The sequence below is a fragment of the Sorex araneus genome, chromosome X (assembly GCF_027595985.1).
Source record: "Sorex araneus isolate mSorAra2 chromosome X, mSorAra2.pri, whole genome shotgun sequence".
NCBI classification, from domain to species: Eukaryota; Metazoa; Chordata; class Mammalia; order Eulipotyphla; family Soricidae; genus Sorex; species Sorex araneus.
In genome coordinates, this window is record NC_073313.1 from 127,942,324 (window position 1) to 127,948,822 (window position 6,499).

General features: G+C 37.7%; 1 pseudogene; it reads right to left on the bottom strand.

The window, feature by feature from the left end:
* Window positions 1-420: 420 nt before the first annotated feature.
* On the bottom strand, window positions 421-3,362 carry LOC101557244 (ubiquitin carboxyl-terminal hydrolase 15-like; annotated as a pseudogene).
* Between the last annotated feature and the right edge of the window lie 3,137 nt (window positions 3,363-6,499).

The window sequence follows — 6,499 nt, forward strand, 5'->3', positions numbered from 1 at the left end:
TGATCTAGATTATCCAAAAACTAAGTTCAGCCATAATTTTCTTACAGTACATTAAGGCAAAATAAATGACCAACATCCACAAATTTAACATTTGTCATCAGTTAACTCACATCCAAAAAATTAAAGAAAACATAATTCATCAAAACAGCAGCAAACTTAAAAGGGATTTATTTGTGATTTCCTATATATATATTTAGCTTGTAAATACAAGACTGTAAATGTATTAAGAGACAATTCCTGTTAAAGTTTTCATTGTGTTTCACTTCAAGTACTGCACAAGTTAAAATCTGATAAAGGATTTACATTCGGTTATCTGAAACTTCCCATCTCAGACTTGTGTTTAATGTGGTGGGTGACTTCATCATGTCCATAGACACCACCAGCAGGAAAGTCTCTCCTTTATGGCTTCTGGGACTCTCGTTAGTTAGTGTGCATACAGTTTTCGTTTTCTATGTCATTGTCATTATCATTGCTATCTTCGTCACTTTCTAACAGGATGCCTGTGGCAGCTGAAGCACCTTTAGTTTCTCAGTCAAGAGGGGAAAAGCCAGTTCCACTGAAAGTGTCTTGCCTCTGGTAGAAGAGCACGTACGCAGCTTTGGACACAATCTGATCTTCAGATGCTTTCGAGACACTACTGTTATCAAAGTAGTACCATTTCCCATCATCTTTATTTTTTGCAAAAGCAGTATAATGTCCTCCTCCCATCCCTCCATAGTGGTTGGAAACAGCGATCAAATTATAGCAGCAAGGACCTGCATTTGGATTAATTAGGAATTCTGACATATCCAAGTCACTTATAGGAAAATCAACTAAGGTATCCAATTTATCTCTCATGTATCGACTATAAGAAAATCGTTTGAGATGTACCACAAGTATTGGAGGCAGTGACCATAAATCTAATTTCTTTGTGGCTTATTGATGTTCTTTACAATATGGACAATACCAAGGATCTTCAGCACCTAGCTTTTCCTTTGTTGTAAAAAGCTCAATGCAATCTTTCAATTTCACAAAGGGTTTTTTGGGAGGTTTATATTCCACACTTTCATGTTTCTCAAAATTCTCAGCAGCATTTTCATGAAAGTATCTTTTTTTCAAATCAGGATCCCAATCCAAAGCAAGAAAATATCTTTCATCTAGCCTAAGCTGCCTATCATCAAATCTTATATGCCGGGTGTCATCTTTGATGTAGTTGATATCGGTATTGCCTAAATTGTTGAACTGGAATGTAAACAATCTCTTTTTGTGTCCCGTGAGTTGAGCTTTGCAAGTTTCCTCAGTACATAATCCATTTTCAGAATCATTATCTCCTCCAACTGAATCTTCAGACAGACTGTTTTCATTCTCAGAGGGAAGTTGTTGATCTTGGCTGGATTCATCATCCACCTCATCTGTTTCCATTTCACTTGGTGAGCCTTCTTCATGGATGCCATTTGGGCCATTCCCATTAATATTTTGGTCCTTACAGCAATGTAGGGATCCTTCAGTTTCTTCAGTTTCAATGAATATTTTGACATACCGGCACATTCTCAAAAGTAGAAGATTATGGAGTTTATCTTCAGTATTGTTTCGTGGTACTGCTATAAGGAAAGGCTGACCAAAAAGTGAGGAACCAGTATGGTGTGTGTAACTTGAATGTCTAAATTTTTCTCTTAGGCAAACAGGAATAATCACATGCTCTGTATCTTCTGTCCTATTGATGTTAATCTCAAACACATAAATATCTCGCTCCATAATACTACTAAGGTTTGCACCCATGGCAAATATTCTGTGAAATCTATGATTGTATATATCAGTGACTATCATCTTATCTGCAAGTACGCCTGACAAACCAGAGAGTGCTGTACAAAGACCTTGTATGCTTCCAATTTGGGGGACAACCACTTTGTACTGCATAGGTTTGGTAAGTGGATCCATTCTAACTAAGTAAACTTCTAAGGTACGCTCTTTTTTCGTGGGCAATGGAAGTGTCAAGTAACAAAAAGGATCAAATGTTACTGAAATCTATGTACATTCAGGACATACTAAAATTGACTTGAAAAGGCCATGAAATATGTCGACAATGATAATCATTTCTTTTTAAATGATTTTCCCAGGCTTCTTCAGCAACCACCTTATCTGGCCTCCCATCTGTGTCTTTTAATTGTATGTATGTTTTTTTCCTAATTCTATTCAAATCCTCATGTAGACCATCCAATAGGAAAGCTAGTAATTCTTGACAGTCTTGCTGCTGGTATGCAGAGAACTGCGGTGCAAAATGTCCTACTTGTGTCTTAAAGGCTCTTGGTGTGACGTAACTAAATTTTCCAGATCACATTTGTTTGATCAATTCAGCATAAGACTTAGCTATTTCACTTCTCGTTCCTAAGGGATTGTCAAAATTCAGTTCTTCTTGGTACTTATCATTGAGGAAATATTCAGTAAGTGGAGGTGTGTTACTCAAACACTGAATAGCTGAGTTCATGAAGCAGGTGTTTTCCGAGTTACTCAGGCCACAGAGGCCTGGCTGCTCATTATTTCTTCCAGGTTCTGAATAATCATATTTCTTATAAGGAGTATATGATGGAAGACAATAATTTGAGTTTTTCACATTTCTGTTGTTGATGTTGTTATAATTATTTGATAGAGATGAAGGAGATATCTTTGGTAAAGCTGAAAAATTGGATGCACCTGGGGACTTAGGAGCAGAAGGACCCCTTGGCCATGTTCCATCTTCATTTTTCTGTTCCATCACTAACACCTGTCCTTGGTATAAACCAGCATCCTGAATAGTGCTGTTTGGTTTATTCAGTGGCTCAAATGTATTACTCATGTATTTGTTCCACAATCTCATCTCCTTCTCATCTGGAATATTGAAGATTTTTCTGATTTCCTTTTCAATTGTATCTATTGTGTCAGCTTTGCTAAATCTTCCAATAACAACATTATTTATGTTGCCATTTTCACAAATCTTCAGTTCTGTGAGATATACTTCTACTTTGCAGTGCTTTACAAACATACCCTGTTCAACCACCTTCCGTGCTATTGGTTCTTGACCTTCCATCAATGTGTACCAGCTGACAAGTTTATTCCAGCCCTGAGTTGGCAATAATATGTAATCCAATTCACCAATAAGATGCTCTTTAAGTGACTGAGCATCACCATCTTTGAGAAGTCCAGAGTTATCAACAGGTCCAGGATATACATTTTGATCTCCCATCTGGTATTTGACCCAACTGCCAAAGCCAACATACTTTTTTCCACTGTTTGAACCAGCGACTATCAACTAGGTACAAGGTGTCCCCCTTCCGGAGCGAGATTTTGAGCAGCGTGTCCATGTCGGAACACTGGATATCCAAATCCACCGCTCCACCTTCTGCCATCTTCTCCCACTGGTCGCGGCGGTGGCCAGTAACATATTTCTTGTTGAGGATTCTGCCTATAAGTTATATCATATTTTATTTCTCTTTTGCTGTCTGACCTATTTTACTTAGCAGAACTTTCCATCCTTATTGCAAATGTCAAGATTTTCTTCTTTCCTTCCTTTTGTGGTTGTATAACATTCCACTGCATATATACATGCATCTCATTTTCCTTATCCATTCATCAGAAATTTACTTTCATGTCTTGACTATTACAAATAATATTGCAATAAACCTGGACATCAGATTTGCAGATTTCTTCTTTTTTTCCAGTAATTGTTAACTTTTTAATTTTTTTATTTTATAAAGTAGTTCACAATATTTGATTACATTTAATATTCAATCACCAATCCCACCAACATTACACCTTCCAACCACCATATTTGGGATGTTTCCATCCTAAACCCCAATCCCTGGCCCAAAGCAAAAGGGAGATAATATATTTTGTATTGTTTGTTATGAAAAAAACGCTGAAAATGTTACAAAAAAGAATCCATAGAAGAAAAAGTGTGAAGATTGTTCCATTTTGGCAGAGGCCATTAAGACCTTCTATAAGATATCACTAACATGTTGTTAAAGGTTGAGCCTTGTGAACTTTCATATATATATGTATGTGTGTGTGTGTGTATATATATATATATATATCACTGTATCATTGTCATCCCGTTGATCATCGATTTGCTTGAGCGGGCGCCAGTAACATCTCCATTTGTCCTAGCCCTGAGACTTTAGCAGCCCTTTTTTAGTCAGTCTTCCCAGTGGTGCCGCATTGGAGGCTTTTTCAGGGTAAGGGGAATGAGACCCATCATTGTTACTGTATTTAGCATATCAAATATGCCACAGAGAGCTTGCCGGGCTCTGCCAGTATACAAACATATATGAATATACACACACACACACACACACACACACACATATATATATATACATATATATATATATGTTTCCCTCTATGATTGGTTGTCTACCAATTGAACCCCATCAAATGTGCTGCAATACTCTTGGAGAATGGGTAAGTTGTGTCTTTTGTTTTTTGGTTTTTTTTTTTTTTGGATGTGTCTTATGGTGCATCGAGTGACTCAGCCTGAGAGAGTGGGGAGCGGCCTTGAGCATGGTGGCTGTTGGGTTCTGGAGGTTTTCGGCTTCCCGGGCTGGGTCCCTTGGAATGGAGAGGGCTCTCATCCACCACCCTCTGGGGAACCCCAGGTGAAACAGCCTGGTGCAGGGTTTGGTGGCATGGCTATGGAGTGTGTCATGTTATGCTTCCTTCCAGGAGAGAAGGACATGCGATCTGGATGGTGGCCGGTGACGAGATTATCTGGCACCAGCCAGAGGTGGCTTATGGACATGACCGATGGGTTGCCAGAGACAGGGGAAAGAGGCAAGTGCTCTCCGCTCCGGGTCCTGTTGAACCAAGAGTTCCCAGTCAGAGAGCAGATTTCTTCTGAAAAAAAGTTTCAAACAGATTTGTTTGTTTTTGGTTTGGGGGTTACAATCTCTGGTGCTCAGGGTTTACTTTTGGTTTTGTGCTCAGGCATCACTCCTGTATGTGCTCAGGTGACTATATGTGGTGCGACATCAAATCCAGAATAGCTGCATGCAAGACCCTCAAACAGAATCACATATATATATATATATATATTATAGATAAGCATATATAAACAGAATCACATATATACATATATTTGTGTTCAAATATATGCAAATATATGTGAAGAAGGGCCTGGAGCGATAGCACAGCGGTAAGACATGCGGCCAACCTGGGTTCGATTCCTCCGCCCCTCTCAGAGAGCCCAGCAAGCTACCCAGAGTATCTTGCCTGCACGACAGAGCGTGGTAAGCTACCCATGGCGTATTCAATATGCAAAAAAACAGTAACAACAAATCTCACAATGGAGACGTTACTGGTGCCTGCTCGAGCAAATTGATGAGCAATGGGATAACAGTGACAGTGATATGTGAAGAACAATAGCATCTCCAGGAGGAAAATTTCATACTCTTTCATCTGTAAGAAACCTGCTTTGTGCTGGCATCCTAACATTGATGAGACACTTCTGAAAAATATTCACCAGGGATTCCTATGTTTCTAAGTTTGATAAATCCACTATCATTACGTGTTTTGAAATGTAAAGTCCTTTCAAAATTCTAAATATCAAACCAAAAAAAATGATTTTGAATGGCCACGTTTCTAAAAAGGCCATTTAAGGAGAAAGAAAACAAATTAAGAAATGGTTACAAATAAAATACACCTGAAATGGTCTTTCTAACTTATTCTTGAAATTTAGGTATTAGAGATTACTTAAACCCACATCCATAAAGAGTGGAAGGAGTATTTATTTAGATATAGGAGTGTAGGGCTGCTTATCCTTATTCACCGCAGTCTCCTCAGAGTCTGACATAGTGTTTGGACCATGATAGATAGTCAATAGGTAGTTTAAAATGGGATTATGACTAGGGACTTTTATGGCTATAAAAGATCTTAAGAAAGGTCCTGTGATTAATTGTCATTAACTTTTAAAAAGACATATTAAATCCTCTACAAAATAAACATTTATCCTGTTGCTGAAGGCTATCAAAGAAGGACATTTCACAACATCTGGAGTATTCCTAATGCTAATTAACTCCCTTGAACAGAAAGTTTTCTAAAAGATTCTCCCTTATTTGAACTATTCCCAAACTGGTTCTTTAAAATCCAATGTTCATTGTCCCTTTGCTTCACTTCATTTGCCTGAATAATCTTTACCATTTTGACATTTTAGTCATCTTTCTGTTTTTCCATAAGGACCCTTAAGTTTTTCTTGTCTCTTTTAAGGACTAAAATCACTCTGAATGTGCAAAGGTCAAATGCTTAAATGATTTCAAAAAGGTAAATGGAATCTAGATGAAATCTATTTCAAATGCAAAGTCACGTGGAATAAAGGTAAGCCTTTTCTCTTTATGAAAGTATTTTTAAATGGAAAACTTGGTTTGGCATAAAGAAGAGTAAAGAAGAGATTTTTTTAAAAATTCCCTCCATTCTTCCACATTAATTTTTTTTCATTACCCCTTACAGTCTATGCTTGACAATTCTCTAGGATTCTGCTATTTCAAATGCATTG